The sequence below is a fragment of the Rhinolophus sinicus genome, linkage group LG03 (assembly GCF_036562045.2).
Source record: "Rhinolophus sinicus isolate RSC01 linkage group LG03, ASM3656204v1, whole genome shotgun sequence".
Lineage (NCBI taxonomy): Eukaryota > Metazoa > Chordata > Mammalia > Chiroptera > Rhinolophidae > Rhinolophus > Rhinolophus sinicus.
Window position 1 is genome coordinate 169,247,814 of NC_133753.1, and position 18,962 is coordinate 169,266,775.

The following is an 18,962-nucleotide window of genomic DNA, read 5'->3' on the forward strand; positions in this document are numbered from 1 at the left end:
ACCTTGTCCATGTTAACATCTGATTTTCCCAGTATGTCTAGTCTCTGTATTCTGATCATCCTACCGTGTATACAAACTTCCCTGTCTTTCCCCTACTCGTCACTAGGACCATAGTTGCCAATCACTGTTCTAGGAGTAAACCAATAACATGCTATATTAGGATAACTCAAGAATGATTTTATTAAGGACCTATTTAGAAAGAATTTGTCAGGCTACAGGGAACCCACAAAGGATAGTGCAGTACCCCAGAGTTAGTAACATTGGGCCTATTACTAATAGTAGGCCTTAGGGGACGGTGGAGTAATTACTTAGAATTTGGAAGCAAAGAGTTGTATGAAGAGGATTGTCTGAAAAATAGCCATGGCTTCGGTCCAGGGACATTGTCAGTCTGAGATAATCATTCAGTATAGGATCCAGGAGAATAAATACTCCCCTTGGAGGTCTCTCCCTCCTAGGCCCTCTCATTTTGTTCATGGCTCCCATTGTCCAGTTGAACCCAACATGAAGCATGAGAGAATTCTCTGAAGTAGTCCAATCAGGTCCTTTTGACAACAGAAAGCAAGTTAAGCCTGGATCCAAAGGGCAAACAGTATATCTAGTAAGGAAGAAAGAAAGCATGTATACACACAGACAGGCACACAGACACAGACAGTGCACTCCCCACTCCTCTTGCCTCTGTCTAGTCCTGAGCTTCTACTGAAGGTGGAATTCAAGTTGCTCCTCTTTAGGAAGTCTTTCCTGGTACCCTGCCCCATGCTGAATCTAGAGCAGGCCTTACTCTCTGAAAAGGCATAGTACTTGAAGCTAAGCCACTACTCTTGCACTCGATCTACCTTCCACCTTGTTTTAAGGAATTCCTTGTGTGCAGTTTTTTTTTCTTTATTAGTTGAGAAGTGCCTTAAATGGAAAGGCTACGTTTTATGCAGTTTTGACTCCTTCCCAGCACCTCAATAAATGTTTCACTGATGGACTGAGGGCTCTGAGAATTTAGTTTTGTCTATATTAAATGTGGTATAATTATCAGTAATTTTTCTCGTAAAGCATACATCTCATCCTTTTTTGCTTTAAGCTTTCCAAACTAAAAAGCCTTTAATCTAGGTTGCTTGGATACTAATGTTTTCTTCTATGTTTTATGAAAAGACTTTGCAGTGCCTTTCAAACAATTCATCGAACCTTTTAATTTTCTCAGGCATAGAAGACATTGCCAGATGCATTCTGCTTTTGATTTACTTACTATACCCAAATAAAATTAACATAATACATTTTCATATATTGATTTTTTTTTCACTCATTTAATACACACTTTAAGATGAAGGATGCATACAAATTATAATCCCAGGCAGAAACCATTAAGTGATTACAAAGGGAACAGCACATTAAGTGAGATCAGAAATGGAGAGTTTACTTCTTGTCGGAGATGTGAGGAAAGGCTTTTTGGGTAGTTGTGCTGAAGAATGTGCTGTCAGAGCATTTTTCAGCTGGCTCTGACTAACCTGAGCATCAGTAGAGACAAGCGAGGTTATCTACATTGTTCTGCCTCTGCTAATACCAACTTTTTACTCTGGTCCTCCTCTAATCATATTCCTATTTGCTTTCTCTACCCCACATCCATAGATTGTTAGACTCAGAAGGGATGTGGTTCAACAAATCAGTGATAAAAGTGATGCCCAGGGAACAGAATTGGCCCACGGATAAACATCCAATTCTAGTCTAGTTTTGGTTAGAAGCCAGATTTTTTGCCTCCCAGACCAGAGTTCATGTTGCCCACATACTGTCTTTTTCTGGAGATACCTAGTTAACTTCAGAAGACTGAAGAAAAAAGGTGAGGGAGCAAATATTTCAGAGCTGACATGTATAAATCTACAGTCCTGCTTGGTTCCTTAATAGAAAGTATGATCTGTGCAGATTCTGAAAACAGAGATTTTGATGGAGCTATAAATCATAGTAATAAGAGATTCCTTTTTCCACCCTGGAAGTATGTTTCCGTTTTTCTCACAGATTGAGAATCAGAAATCTAGAGAAACTGTAAATGAGGAATAAGATTTAGTGTTGAGTGGACAAGCCAAATATTTTTAAAAGAGCATATTTTAGAAGTGGTGAGACAGAGAAGCATAAAATATGTGACTTGACATTGCGCTTAAATGGGAAATGAGTATTCCATACATGGCAAGGCTTTGGCAAATGTTAGAACATTGTCTTACTTCCTAAACTGATTATAAAGAATAATGAATAAGCAATGAAATTATTCATGCCATAAAGTACACACTGTTACTAGAAAGATAGATTCATGTTTATGAACGTATAAAATATAATATAGGGATACATACATTTTATAAAATTTTTCATCATTTATAATGGAAAGCAGAGCTCTCTCTTTTTCATAAAATCATTGGAATAGCTTTTGCTAAAAACTATAGTGACATTTAACAACATGCAATGATCTATAATACAGATTTTTAAAGCAAGGTATAATCTTCGACTCAAGGACTTCTTGACTGCATTTTAAAAAAGTTATAGTTCATATGTTATTCATATTCCTTAGTTTTTACCTAATGTCCTTTTTCTGTTCCAGGATTCTATCCAGAAAGTCACATTACACTTAGTCGTCACATCTCCTTTGGATCCTCTTTTTGCCTTTATTATTGCTTAGCATAAAATCCTTCTCTGTTGCTTAAATTATTTTCAAATGTTCTTAACTGGAATAAGGAAGATAAACATAGATTTAAAAAAAGTGAAGATCAGGACGACAAGAACAAAATTACTTATATTTTATATTTGTATTACATTTGCTTCACTAATTCTGTGCGTTGGCTTTCACTTCCTGGTACTTTTAATATGAATTGAATTTACAAATCAGTTTCGCTTTAGGGATGCATTACCATCTTGAAACATAAGAAATCACATGTAAAGAGGCTGTATGTATGAGCCAGGAAGTCCCAAATGAGAGCCTCTCTGTCTGTGTCATGGAAATACAGCTTAGCAATGTTCAAGCCTTTTATTGGATCTGCCAATTACATTTTAGCTTCTGGGCTCATTTAAAAACATCACAGGAAAACAGGCAGCTCTTGCCAACATAGCTAACAAGACAGAATTAATACAAGGCATATTAACAGCACTTTAGAAAACATAATTGTGACACAATTTTCAAAGCAAAGATATGCTAAGGGAACTATAGAATTAAGTAGGGAATATTTTAAGAGAGTTACCTTGGGGGCATCTCGGACTGCTTAGAAACACACACACACACACACACACACACACACACACACACACACATGTTTAGTGTATATTGTATAAGAATGATTTTCCAAGGCTCTGACTCTGGTGAAAAAATGAACACAAAGGTGAATTAGACATGATCTCTGTCTTTAAAGAAGCTTATAATGTAATGGGAGACATTATACACGTGTGCAAAAATTATGGACAAGGCAGTGTTGTGAAAGGAAGTGCTGAGTGTGAGCTAAGTGTGGAAATGGCCACTCCCAATGTTCTAAATTGGGTGCTCTAAATGAGAAGGCCAGTCTCAAATTCTACCCCAACCCAGCACTAAGATTAGAAGAGCAAAGCGTGTTGAAACAACAAAAAGGTGGCCTGCTGGTAAGGGACATTTTAAAGCCACAGCATATTGGCTGCGAGGAATGAATCCCTTATGCCTACAGAGCCTGTTAGCTTCGCAATGCAAAGGGTCAGGGAAATGATTAATCGGTGGCTGTGTAAGACAGGAAAGATATAGTCCTTAGTCTCCTGGTTTGAAATAGTCCTCATTTTCTACTAGTAGTTGACCTTGTAATAGAACCAAATAGCTAGCGAGAGACTCAGTTAATGGCCCAATTAGGAATGGTTCCCATTCCTCTCTATCAATTGTCCACTGAAATTTCCCTGCTATTAGAGTAAACAAAGAAAAGATAGACTATGAAGGATAAGCTATAGTGGCAGCCTTTTTGCAGTGATAATGAAGTAGAGGATTTTAATATCTTTGAACTCTGAGTTAATATATATGTACATCTTCTGAAAATAACAATTTTTGGTGAACTCCAAGCAGCACTGGACTATGTAAAAAACACCATAAACCACAGCATAGGGTAGCAGGAGAGCCAGTAAGTATACAGAATTGCATCAGAGAAGCGTTCATTCACTGGAGAAAGCACTTCTGCTAGCCCCATTTGTTTACTTTCTTTACAGATCGTTGCATCTCTACAGGAAGATTAAATGGAGTGGGGATGAAAGTTGGAGCATATTTGCATGCAATCTGGATTGATTTTCCTATGTAGAAGTGGCCAAAATTGTTGCAGCTTTATTTAAAATAGTTTTTTGTTTTTTTTTTTATAAATGTGAAATAAAAATGAAGTCACCATTCTACTGTGGGTTTTTATTTTTGTGTAGGAAAAGAAAACAACCAGTGAATAATTGTTTTATTCTTAAGTTCTTATAAAATATATGTTCTAAAGAATAAATGCAGGGCAAAGTGCTCAGATATAAATATGAGACCCCATGTAGTTCATTCAGAAGAACCTTGAAGTTAGTATAAAATTGAATGTGTCAAGACAGGCTTTCCTATTAGGTAGGTACACTGTACACTGTATTCTTGCTATAGGTCATAAGTCTTCCAGAAAGACACTGATGCTGCTTAATGAAAGTTGTATTGCCTTTTAAGTGTGCACAGTGGGGTTAACTATGACAAATGTAATAGAGATAAGCAGTGATGACAGACACCATTGATACGAGGCAGAGGAACAGGAGAGGAAAGACTGAAGAGGGAAGACTGTGAAGATTGGAGTGCAGAAAACAATACTATGGTTACGGGCATTAACTTGTTGGATGCCATAACCCAGGTACTAGTCTACAGCATCAATTGCCCAGGAAGCAAATACTACTCATTCCGGTGCTTAAAACTAAGCTCTCATAAGTCATAAATGCACAGTAAAACTTCATAAACTGAATTATTATGCTACTTCCTGGGAAATATTTGCAACAGAGCCTTCTAATTAAGAATAGCACTCAAGTACGCACTCAAACAATAATAAAACCACCAGTAATCTAACAGATACAGTGGGAAAGTGACATGAGTGGACACCTATAATGTTTGCAATTTTTTAACTTAATTTTTCATTCCATTGACACATATTTAATTGAATAATTAAGATTTGCCAGGTATGTGATTAAGGACTGTGGGTGTGGAGGTGACCGTGATGGGTTTTTTACATTTGTTTTTTGTTACCCAATCATTTTGTTAGAGACAGAAGTATAAACATACACCTTAAAATACAAAAACATTGACAATCCATTGAGCAAAGGTAGGGAAAGATCTTGTGGGGTGGGGGGCATTGTAAAAATGAGTTATCAGGGAATGAAGTAAGTGGACAGTAATAGGATATTGGGTGAGGGAGAGGATATTCTAGGTAAACGGAGCAATATAATGAAACACATATGTTTTAGTGAATGTGACAGTCCTTTGACTCAACTCTAAGTAGTTAATTGCATTAGATTTTTGACTAACTCCCAGTCTCCCTCTCTGTCTCTGGATAGCTATAGATAAGAAATGAAACCTCGTTCTGCAAAGAAGACATATTGTAAATTTAAATCTTCATTTCCATTTGTAACAAAATCATATAATGTAGATAGATATTGAAGGGTTGGATTTTTGAAAAGTGATGAGACAGTTCAGAAATCAGAATACAAGCCATCTGGGCCATAATTGTGCCATAAACTTCAAAACAGTACAACTACTCTGACAATGCATAATAAAATTGCACATGCTTAGTGATATTTTCCAAAGCAAAATTTGGATTCTGGAGATTTTTTGAACAAAAAATTTCTGTGTCTACCTATTATACAAATACTTGTTTGTATAACAATTATGTTTTTATAATTATGCTTATAAACTTACAACTTGTCATTATGTTTATATAACTTACGTTTTATTAATTGTTGTAAGAGGCAGTATGACAAATTTTAAAGTTTTGGAGTATGCATGGATACTCCATAAGAAGCAGTTTCATGATTCAAAAGGGGGATATACAGAGAATATATAGTTTCACAAATATAATATACCTATATATGCATAGGTTACATATTAATGAATTAAACATCAGCTCTCTCTCTGGGTATTTTGCTGGCTCACATTTCTTCATGGTTCCCTGAAGCAGCGATTAGTTGCTTCTACCTCCTCCTTAGCTTTCAAATATAATGATCCTAAATAGCACTTGTTTCTGATTGTTTTATACTGTGTTGGAGGATGAAAATGCAAGCAGGCTGAAATTTCTGCATGAGGTTTTAGGAGACAAAAGGAACTTTTAAAATGTGATTTTGTTATATTTTGAGATCAGAACTTTTCCCCCAACCAGAGGTGTACTTCTTCAATTTAGTAATGAAAGCAGTTGAAAAATACTCTTCAGTTGTCATTTTACTGCATTTTCCCTCTATTTTTTTAACTTTTGCAAAAAAGAAAAATCACTTAATGTCAATTTAGAATTATGTGCTATGAATTTCATGATCTATAATCTCCTGCTATATTACAGGAGGTTTTCCACAATCTATTTCACTAAGTGCTGATGTTAAATAATGTTCTCATGCCTTAAGTAATTGTTTACTGTCTACCCAATAAAAAAAATCTCCCACCACCTTTTTCCTTAATGATATAAAGTGATAAATATACATCATTATTTTCATTTTTTTATATCTTGCTAATAAATGTAAGAAACTCATTTCCTAATTACATTAAAATCTCCTTTCTAAATTGAATCTGTTCTCTAATGACTAATGCAATCAATCCTAGGTTATTGAACTGTAATATGTTTAACTTTATTTAGATTTCTTCGTGAAAATCTCGTATGTTCCCAGTGTAGAAAATTAAATGCTATCTATGGGTTTAGAGCCCAAAATACAAGTCTCTGCTCCACTTCTTCCATTCTGAGTTTCACTCTTCATCAGAAAATATTTCCCATCTGTCTAGCTGTTTCCTTAAATATGTGCCTTTAAATTTCTAAATCTTACAATGATAACTTGACATGATTATTTCAGTTTTAGATAGTATCTATTGATTTCCCGGTGTGGAAGATGGGGATATAGTTCTTTTATACTACCCCCTAAAGCATTTTATTTTTTTACATTTTCCCAGTGAGTTTTATATTATAATTTTGGTTAGACCACAATTGTAAGTTTTTTCCCATTAAGATTATGTAAATATTATTCACAACTGAACAGGAGTGTATGATGATTTCATTTTCTTTCTTATACTCCTTTGGTATTCCAGGAGTTAATAATTAATTCTTTTTTTATTTGTTTAATTCTATCATTAATTCATCACCAAGCTCTGCAATAATCTATATCACCTCTTAATATGTGCTAACAAATTTGGAAATTAATTAAAATCTTTTTGTTCCTTAAAGATATTCCTCTCAAAGTCCTCTGTCCTCTTGATTTAGTCTAGTGTGGTAATCTTTGGATCTACTGCATGAATATCATCATTGAATTTCCTTCATCTCGCTCATGGGTCAGAGCCCTTGTATCCTACAGCCAGAGCCTTCCACTTCATTCAATTTCTTCCTTGTTTTGATGGAGTAATCATGATTCCTGACAAAAGATTCAGGGGAAATGGCTTTTGGAGATCTTGTGTGTCTAATAAAATACTCATTCTGTGCTTATGAATAAGTGACAGTATGATTATTTATATAATTCTATTTTGGGAATCCTTTTCTTTAGGAATTGTGAAAGCGTTGTTTCGAGAAATCTAATGTGACTCTGCTTCTTCATTATTTCAACAGGAATTGATTTTCTTTTTTCATTCTGGAAGATCTCAGGGTCATTACTTGTCCCCAACATTGTCAAATTTCACTGGGATATAATGGAGAGTAGATTTTTATATTATTAAAAAAATAAACTGTTCTGAAACTGTTATATTCTTGCAGAAAACATTTTAAGATAGTACAGAGTGTTTCAGATATCCTACACCTACTCCCTCTGTTATTAACATTTTATATTATCAGTATGGTATATTTGTTACAACTAATGAATCAACATTGATACCATTATTATTAACTAAATCCCATACTTTCTTTATCTTTTTGTTATTTTTACCTAATGCTTTTTCTGTTTCAGAATCTGATCCGGGTACCTATTGCACTTAGTAGCTATGTCTCCTTAGGCGCCTCTTGGCTGTCACAGTTTCTAAGTCACTCCTTGTTTTTGATGACTGACAGTTTGAGAAGTTCTGGTCCGGTACTCCGTAGAAAGTTCCTCAATTAGGTTTTGTCTGATGTTTTTCTCATGATTAGACAGACCAGAGTTACAGTTTTTGGGAAGAAAACCACAGAAGTAAAGTACTATTTTAATCAAATTATATCAGAGGTTCATATCAATATGGCTTATCACCATTGAGGTGGCTGAAGTGGTGTTTTTCAGGATTCTCTGCTGTAAAATTGCTCTATTTTTTCAACTTTTCCATACTGTACTGTTTAGAAGGAAATTACTATGCACATCCAGAAATGAAGGAGTGGAGAGTTATGTTCCCCGTGCTGGAGGGCAGAGTATTGACATAAATCATTTGAATTCATCTGCATGTAAGATTTGTTGCTTCTCTCATACATTTATTGATTCATCATGTATTTAGATCATTGTGAACTAAAGGGTATTTATTTTATACTTTGTGTGCATTCTATGTGACAGAATTTATTTCATTGCTAAAGTTCTTTTTTACTGTTTCCCATTGGAAGCTCTTTCAGTTGACCCCTATGTCACTTTTACATACCTTATCATGGTGGATATTATTTTCTGAGCTCTTTCTTGCTTACTGGCACTAGAACATATTCTAGGCTCATCTTGTATGTTTCCTTTCCCAGTCCAAGAGTCAACTATTTCTTCAAGGAACCCTAGTTCCTTTTATTGAGAATGATAAGAGAAACCAAGAACTGGGCACTAGGTATGCTCAGGGATGGTGGGGTATCATTGTTTCTAGGTTCTCTAAGCTGACAGAGCAAGAAAATATGTGTGTATGTACTAATCCATGTATATGCACATATCTGTGAGTATTTCTATATGTTACCACAGGGTCTGTGTTAAAATAAACCTAAGTTTATATTGATATCTCTAATTTATTCCAGTCTTCTCCACTTGCTTATCTGCACACTCCCACTCCAACAAAGGGAAATCTGGATCCCACAATCTGCCATTCATTTGATTAATTGTTTAATTTCAGTAAACATATATAATGATGTCAGAACTATTAACCCATAGTCTCATGGAACACACTTTGTCAACTGAATACAGTATTTACATGCAGTTTATTTTGCATTTAGTCTTACATATTTAATTCATTTCCAAAAGTACTTGGGTTAGCACCTTTCTGCCACCACCCCCTATTTCCTTAGGTGATGTTGTTTCATATATTTGTAATATGGTTAGATTGTTTACATTCAACATTCCATTCTGGGTTTTCCCAAAATCCTGAGTACCTTTTTAAAGATTTAAATACATAAAGATTTAAATACATTAAGATTCATCTTGTGTGCTGTAAACTTCTGTGGGTTTTGACAAATGCATAGTGTCATGTATTCACCATTATAGTATCATGTTGCCACACAGCAGTCTATCCGTCTGTCTCCTCGTACCTGGCCCTAAAGAAAGGAGAGTCTATGAGACAGATCTTTTCAGGGACTTTGCTTCACCTTTGTACTTACATCTTATGTCTCCCTGTTTGACCCCAAAAGATGGCTGGTTAGTCAATGATGGGTAAGATTCCCCACGGGGGGAACGGCCTAAGCCAGACACAACCATGTGGGACCATCTGGGGAACTTGCGGGGTCAATAGTGATGGGCACAGCCCCCCACCGCCCCTGTCTAAGGAGAGCTTCTGCCTCTGTGGCTGCATTCCTTCCCACAACCTGCAGGAGAAGTGACTCAGTGATGTGCTCTCCATCTATTCATATGCATAAAGGTTTTGTCCCTTGGGGAAGTACTTATGCTGAGACTTATGGTTCCACTGCCTGCAGGCAAGGGTGATTGGTTTGAATCAGTTTCTTATTATAATGCATGGGATCCACAGATCTTGAGATTGACAAGCTTTACTACTTTTACTTCCTCACATAACTAATAAAAGATATGCTTTGGCCCGATTTGGGGCTCAGCCCTTGAGGCTGGAGTCCCTTGGCCCTACTTGCACTCTATACTTGGCTACTGTATTTCTTAACCCTGCACCGCCCTCCTCGCTCCTCACAGCTCTTGTTGCGCTGGACGAGACAGTTCATACACATAAAATAGTTAAACCACTCTAAAAACTATCCTTTGTTTTACCCACTCCATCTTCATTCTCTGAATCCTTGCAAGCATGTTCTTTTTCCCATCTCCATAGTTTTGCCTTTTCCAGAATGTCATATAATTGAAATCATATAGTATGTAGCTTTTCAGACTGACTTCTTTCACTTACCATGTTTCCCCAAAAATAAGACCTAGCTGGACAATCAGCTCTAATGTGTCTTTTGGAGCAAAAATTAATATAAGACCCGGTATTATATTATATTGTATTATATTAATTATATTATATTGTATTATTATATTATACCTGGTTTTATATTAAAAGAAGACCAAGTATTTATTATATTATATTATATTTATTATATTATACAAGACCTGGTCTTATATTACATTAAAATAAGACCAGGTCTTATATTAATTTTTGCTCCAAAAGACGCATTAGAGCTGATTGTCCGGCTCAGTCTTATTTTTGGGGAAACACGGTAGCAATATGTATATGAGATATATGCATTTTTTTGTGTGTGGCTTGATAACTCATCTACTTTCATTGTTGAATAATATTTGATTTCATGGATGTACCATATTCTGTTTATCCATTTACCTATTAAAGAACATATTAGATGTTCTCAATTTCTGGTGATTGTGAATAAAACTGCTCTATAAACATAATTGTACCGGTTGTTTTGTGTGGAGAAAAATATTTAAATCAATTGTGTAAATACGTAGCAGCATATGGTTAAACTATGTTTAGTTTTGTAAGACTTACAGTCATCCAAAGTAACTGTACCATTTTGCCTTCCCACTAGCAATGAATGAGTTCCTGTTGCTCTGTATCCTTGTCAGCAATTAGCGTTGTCAAATTTTTGGATTTTAGCCTTTTTAGTTTGTATGCAATGATTTAGAACATAATTATTTTATTTTGAAATTCCCTAATGACGTGATGTTGAATGTATTTTCATCCATTTATTTGTCATCTGTAGATCTCTTTTCTGGGAGATACTGTCAAGCTGAAGGCAGGCAGAGGGAAAGTGCAAAGATGGTGCCCACCAGCCTCCAGAGAGTATTTCGATGCAATGTGTGTTAAATTAGATGCCTGCCCCTCAGGCTGAGGCTTTAAGATAATCAAATGAGCCCCATTCACAGAAAGTATGGGTGCTTTTCAGTCAGCTGCCTCTGCACTAGGATCTGGGGCAGGTGAGCCTACCTGCCCAAACCCTTTAAGAGCTGTTCTCAGATTGCTATTGCCTGGTGGGTCTCATGGACACGAACCCCACTGGCTTTCAAAACTGGATGTTTTGGGGCTTGTCTCTCAGGTGCAGGTCTTAAAAGTTAGGGTGCCCAATGTGGGGTTCAAAACCTTCGCTCCTCAGAGAGAAGCTCGGAGTCTTGAATTCCCTCTCGATAATGGATCACAGTGCCCAGAAGTGTGGTTTATAGCAAGATCGTGCCTCAGCCTCTCCTACCTTCTCGATGTGGGGTTTTTCTCGTTTTCTGATTTGTAGGAGTCACTCAGGCTACTCCATGACCCTCAGGGAATTGTTCCATATGTAGCTGTAGATTCAGTGTGTCCATGACAGGGGGTGAGCCCAGGGTCTTCCTACATTGTCATCTTGAACTGAAACATGAATTTAAAAGTCTTTACAGGAGAAATGCACTAGACCCTCCCTAGCCTTCCTTTTTTGTTTTCGTTTTTCCTTCCATTAGTTATATACATTAAAACAGCTTATTTTGAAAAGATTCTATGCTTTCTCCAATCTATTCAACTCAGATTTCCACTAATCTATTTCTGCTGTATTTTTTTTTTTTTTTTTTTTTTGCCACCTTGTATAATGCTATATATAGGGCAGTTTTTCTTTTCTTTTTTCAGCTGTAGTAGGGAAGTTGGGCAAAGGTACTTATTTCTTCAGCTTCAATAAGCCATTCCTACATCTCTCTCCAGTCTCCGTCACATCTGCTCCAATCTTACTTCTTTCCATTCTTGCACTTTTCATCTGTTTTAAATCTAGCATTGCTAACCAATTTTGTGTGGACAAGCATAGTATTTTCTACTTCCGGATCACAGAACTGCCCCCAAATTCTCAAGTTATCTATGAACAAAAGCCTGAAAGTCATTCAAGAGAAGCAGGACTCATAGCTAATATAGTTAGATCACTATAGGATATCCATTTTCCATGGTCCACAGTTTATTAAATGCAACTTTGATCCTTATAAATATTCCATGTGTCTAAATCACATTTCTTGCTTTTTAGATGTCATAAAATAGAGAAAGCTTTATTTTTAACAGAAATAAAAATTTAATAATAAAGGCAGTTTCTATGAGCAGAGTTTGAGCCTTTATCATGATTTTAAATAGTGTCGAGTAAACATATGCGTGAATAAACCGCTTCTATTATTTTCAGTTTTGCCTTTAAGTGACTAGCTCAATACACATCTGCTAAGATTTTTCACTTTCAGATGCTCCTATGAGGATAGCAATATTAGTTTTCTTTGTTGATATTAAAATTTTCTGGAATAGCTTTCCCAAGCAAGCTCTAACCCCCAATGTGACTATATTTTGAGTTAGGGCTTTTACGGAGGTAATTAAGGTAAATGAGGTTATAAAGGGGAGCCCTAATCAAATAGGACTGTTCTCCTTATAAGAGGAAGAAACACCAGGAGAGTGCATGTACTGACAGAAGGCTACATGAGGACTCAGTAAGAAAACATCAGCGGGGAAGACAGGTTCCACCAGAAACCAATTCTGCTAACACTTAGATCTTGAATTTCCAGACTCCAGAACTGTGAGAAAATAAATTCCTGTCATTTATGCCACCAAATCTGTAGTATTCTGTTATGGCAGCCGTAGAACACTATCTATCTATCATCTGTCTGTCTGTCTGTCTGTCTGTCTATCTATGAATCTATCTTCAACAAAAAGTTGTTTGCTAAAGCAAATACAAAGAGATTATACAAATAGAAGCTAAAGTGTTGAGAAAATAATTGGAGGACAAAACCCTGGACAACAATAATGATTAATGGAGAATAACAAAGGAGTTTGAAAACAGAAACAAAGGCTCTAGAGATGGTCATGAAGTAAAGAATTTTAAGTAGGAAATATTTAAGAGTATCAGTTTTTGTAGAGAATCCTGTTACTATAACAATAAAATATAAGCAAAAGGATTTACAGGATTAGTATATGGGGTATGGCATACATATGGTGATGAGTTTAGAAGTGAAGATAGGGAGGTAAATCAGCCTCTGGCGAAAGATCACATCAAAAGAAGGGGCTGTTTAGGTCAATGGGTTGAACCAATTTGTAGGCTAGAGTAAAGGAAAGAGAGGAGAAGGAAAAACTAAAGATTAAGAAATAGAATGTGGGTAAATATGATCCAAGGAGGAACGATTCCAGAAAGTGAGGGAGATAAACTTGGGAAGCAAGGAAAGCATCACTGAGAAACTCATGGTGAAGGAAGTAGGTAGTTGCTTAAGTTAATACCAACATAGGAAAAAGGAAGGTTGAGAGTATAATACATATTACCACTGTGAAGAATGGTCTAACATACTAGATCATAAAAAGTACAATCACTAGATTTTTATAATTGTACCCTGTGCAGCATTCTTTCTCATCATTCTTCTTGGTCTAAACTGGTGGCTTATTTTCCCCCAGGTACAATCTAAAGTAATGTGCTCACTTGATTCTATAAAGCTCACTGACTTTTGTGGTGATTGCTCCACCCTCAGGTAATGACAGGGACTCAAGTTTTTGCTCTTGTAATGCTTCACTCACCCTACTTTCACTATCTCTCAGACTATTAATATAAACAAGTTGTGCAGTCCTCAAAATAGTTGCTTGGCTACCTGGTAAATGGTTGAATGTACTGAGATACTGTATGCCACATGTGGTTGTATGTATCTTATTTATTAAATGCTGATGTGTTAATATATTTTATATACTAAAACTGTAGGATTTCTTTATTCACAAAGTACTTCAAATACTGCATTGAGTTACAGCTGAACTACATCTTCCATGTATTTTCTAGTGCAGTATTAATTGTATGTACAATTCTTTAAAACAGCATATTAAATTTTTACAGAAAACTTCTACTGTTTTTAATGTGGAGACTTTTATTAGGTATTGAATAAAGTTGATACTTAAAAAACTCTCTACATTATAAACAGTAGAAGTTTCTTATAAAAACATATTTAATGCATTATGCATAAAACATTAAAATATTCTAGTTCAAATTTATCAATTTTTTATTTACTTTAGAGGATCATTTAATTTAATTATTCTTCTAAGTTATATATCATGAAAACAATTGTTTTCACTAAATAATGTAGATTTAAAAACTAGAAGGAGTACATAAAATTTACTTCTCAAAGATCAGGGTATCCATGCTCCACCTTTTTATTAATATATGAATAAAGAACAATAATTAGCAAATAAAGTCCGAGTTATTTAAACATGATAAGGTAGTACTGATTTGTTATGAAAAATTTGGCCTTTACATGAAATAGCTATGTAAATTTGACATTACAACACATAACTATGTTTTTTTCTTTAAAGATAAACAGTGCTTAATAAATAAATGTGTACATACATTCCTTTTATACCAGTGTGCTCTATGATGCTTGAAACTGACTGAACTGATAAATTAGAGAAAGAGCATGGATTATGTCATGTAAAGTTAAAAATTACAGGTCATCTCTATGGCAAAAAAACTTTTAGTCTAAAAAAAGAATCTCTATTTTGTTTTCATTAAAAACCTCATATTTTTCTTAAATGGTGAAACCTTTCCCTGTTTTCCTGTGGTGCTCGTTTAGCCTGTGTGAAGCAGGCAGCAAGTAGTAGCAATTATTTGCAACTAACTAAACTTTCATAGGAAAATGGGTTTGCAGCACACTTTTGAAAAAGAAGTACACGGCTATTGTGTGTGTATGTGTGTAGGAAAGAGGAGTGGAGAAATTAGTGCGTTTTACAGGTAGGGATGACATATATACAATTAATTTAATCATTTATTTACTTAGTTCATTTTTAATTATTCCTGCTGAAAAATTGTAACTGAGAATCAGAGACTTGCATGAATACATTACATTGGGGATTTTAAATTACCCATTGTGTTGAGCATTCAAAAAGGTAATTGAATCATGGTTTTGGCCAAAATGGTGTTGGGGCCTGTGTATAGTTGATAGAAGGTTTGAAAGCCAGCAAGACACATTTGAGTTCATGTGACAAACTTCTATAAGGTTCAGGGAAAGATGGAAATGATAAAAAATAGGATGGGAAGAGAAGAAAATGACTCAATATAACATTTTAAATTGATTCAACCAAACATGAAACTATTAATTCTTATACAAGAATGGTGGCCTTAGAAATAGAAACAATTATAACCAAGTATAGATAAATCCATGTGTGTCAATTTGGGTCCACTCAAGAAAACAGAAACCATAATAGGTATTTTGACAGAGTGTTTAATACAGGACTTAGTTAAAAAGGCATAAGGGGAATAATAATAAAAACAAACAGAATATAACTCAACACTGAGGTAACTTAGAGATAATAACTTCATAAAACAAGTACCACTCCTAGAACTAGACATATAAAGGGCTGAGGTCAGAAAGAGCAGAACTTTAAGTTTGGCCGGGGGCGGGGGGCATTCACAGAGCTAGGGCATGGCACGATTTCTGTAGGTATCTCTGAGAAAGTGCTGTGAGAATGTGCTGGATGGGATTGCCAAAAGGAGCTGGAGGATGGAGCCAACTGATACTACCAAGAAAAGAGCTGTCGATGTGATGCTGATGAGAACAGCACAGAGATAGGGAGGAAAAGATTCTGTCTTTATCCTCTTGCCTTCCAATCTAATGTTCCCTACTGACCAATTTATAATGTCTCATATTGGCTGAATTTAAAAGGAAGCCAGTGCTGGCAAAGGAGAAATATAAATTTACAGAGTCCCAGAACAGCATCACAAAGCAAAATGTAAAAGAGCAGATATGGAGCTAGGAGACAGTAATTTAATAATCACATTATAAAACAATAAAGTTAATTGAGACATAACCTAAAGTGGTAACACAAGAGCTATAAATTAAATGTGTTAGAATTAATTTATAGACAGAAAAAAATGCACATTTAAATGAGTTATTGGGGATACTGTGCTTAGTAAGTAGTACATTGATGCATAATCTTTCTCTGGAGATATTCAAAAGCAGAAAATAATTTGAATTTGTTGGTGGTTTGCCATTCTTCTATTTGAAGATAGGGAAATATTATTTTCCAAGTCTATGATTCTGATATCCTTAACACATACACTTTCTAATTAGGGAGAAATTCTGTTTATTGAAAGAATAATCCATGGATTTATTGCATACGTACCCTCCTGTTACAAGCAAGGGAGTATGATACATGCAAATATGTATTAAATATAAACCTTAACTTCAAGATTTTTAGTCTATTGGATGAAACCTCCTATGTCCTTAAGCAAATAAAATATCAGGCATTATATTTTTTGTGTTAGTCAGATTCTTTATGTTATAGGTGATATAACACTTGAGAAAGTTGCTTATGGAAAAAAAAACTTGGCTCAAATCACTGAAGAGTTCAAGCTCTACTGGTTTCAGTAGTTCAAACCTATTGGTAGATACTATATTCATGACTCAGCTCTGGCTTATGTACTGTTGGTTTCAATATCAGAGATTCTGTAATGGCAAGAGGGCAACCAGATACTGCAATCTCATATTGCTATCTCAATATATTTAGCAAAATTCATACTGTGTCTTATTGTTTCTGTTTGGATGATGTGGTCAGCCATGAACCAATCACTGTAAAAAAAAAAAAAAAAAAAAAAGTTATGCTTTAATCAGCCAAGCCTACTTCACTTGTTTCTAGAGTCAGAAATGAAATTAGATCTCCTGAAGTAAATGGAATGAAGAGGGAAAACTGATTTTATTAAAGAAAACTGGAATTTTATTGCCAGAAAAAGAGCTAACGGATACACGTTAGAAAAAGAACAGATATCTGGTACATAATGTAATTGTTGTAAGGAAAGACACAAATGTTTGGGTGTTCAGAAGTGGAAGAAGGGACTTCTAAACAGAGTCATTGAGGAGGTGATATTTGAATTTAGCAAGAGCAACTTCGAAATAGTGATTTAGGAAAGTATTCCCAGAAAAGTGAGTGAACCTAAAGATATAAAGAAAATAAAGTGAGTTATACATGGAAGCGTTGCAGTGAGGACAGGGAATAAGAATTTGAAGGAAAACTGTAAGGACAAAGAAAAGTAGATTGGCAGCGGATGATGGAACACTTTAGCTGTCTAAATGATGCAAAGTTATTTCATTGGGCAGAATGTAACCATTGGTGTTTTTCACCAGAGACATGATGCAATTATACTAATTAAAACAGATAATCTGACAACAAAATATTTAGAATAAACCGAATTACATTGACCCAGCAGGATAATTCAGGATAAGCTTCCCATCTCAAGGTCCTTGATTTAATTATATCTGCAAAGTCCCTTTAGCCATGTAGGGTAACATATTCACAGGTTCTGGGGATTAGGATGTGGACCTCTTTGGGGGTGCATTATTCTGCCAACAGCAGTATGTATGATAAACACTCATAAAAAGAGAAAAGCACATTGGCTCAACATTTCAATATCTTGATGAATACTGTGTCCTCTCTCGGGGGGTTTCGAACAATATCAAAATTGGGTTGCCGTAACATAAAATAAATACTGCATTGAACTATTAGATATATTCTCTTTCACAGTACTAAAATTATTGCAACAGTTGGAAACAAGGTACTTGATTTTTTTTTTTGATACTTTAAGACATTGTAGTAAATTAGAAAAAGATAGCCACCATACTTGAAGATACTCCCAAATAAAAGTGATTTTCATTGCTCCACCTGTTGTGTCTAGACTTAGACATGTGACTTCCTTTGGCCAGTGGTCATTAGAAATCATGGACCAAATTGAGGTTTGGAAAGGGTGTGTACATTAAATCTTCCTCTCCATTGCTCCTTTTTTCCTACCGGCACATGAACAAGCAGGGCTACCCTCCTGGAGAATGAGAAACCACGTGGAGAGAGGCATCAGCCACTCATGGGCACTAGCCATCTAAGGGCTCAGACACGTGAATGAGGCCCTTGAAGACCATCTAGCCACAGGAAAGTGGTCCAGACCATAAGAACACTCCATGCCACAGCAATGTTAAAAATAAAAAAATTCTTAATGTTTTAACCCACTAAGTTTTGGGTGGTTTATTATGTTACAAAAAGTAATTGATACAGAAGTTAATATTGTGGTGTTTTTCTAATATTCAAAGGCAGCTACTTGTGATAGAAAGCAAAAGTCCTCTGGAATTTCATTGTACTTTTTATCAAATGAAATGAATTGACGAATAATGTTTATCTTTATTGTGATATAAAAATGACATTTTGATTTGGTACTGGACTATTTCTGCAGTGTCACATTGGGCACACACGTTTTAGTAAGTAAAAGTCCCAAATCCTTTTGAGCACTTTAGCTAGCCAGTTTATTCCAGACTCTGTTCAAGGCAGATAAATGTTTCTAAGTGTCTAGCATGGCTATCAGCCAAACTCCCCCTACCACATTTCACCAGAGCCTTCTTGAAGAGTACAGCTACTTGTGTCAAGTTGGATAGCCTGAGTTTGTATGCTTTGGCCATTTGATACAGATTCATAATCTAAAATCATGTCCCTATTTTCCCCATGT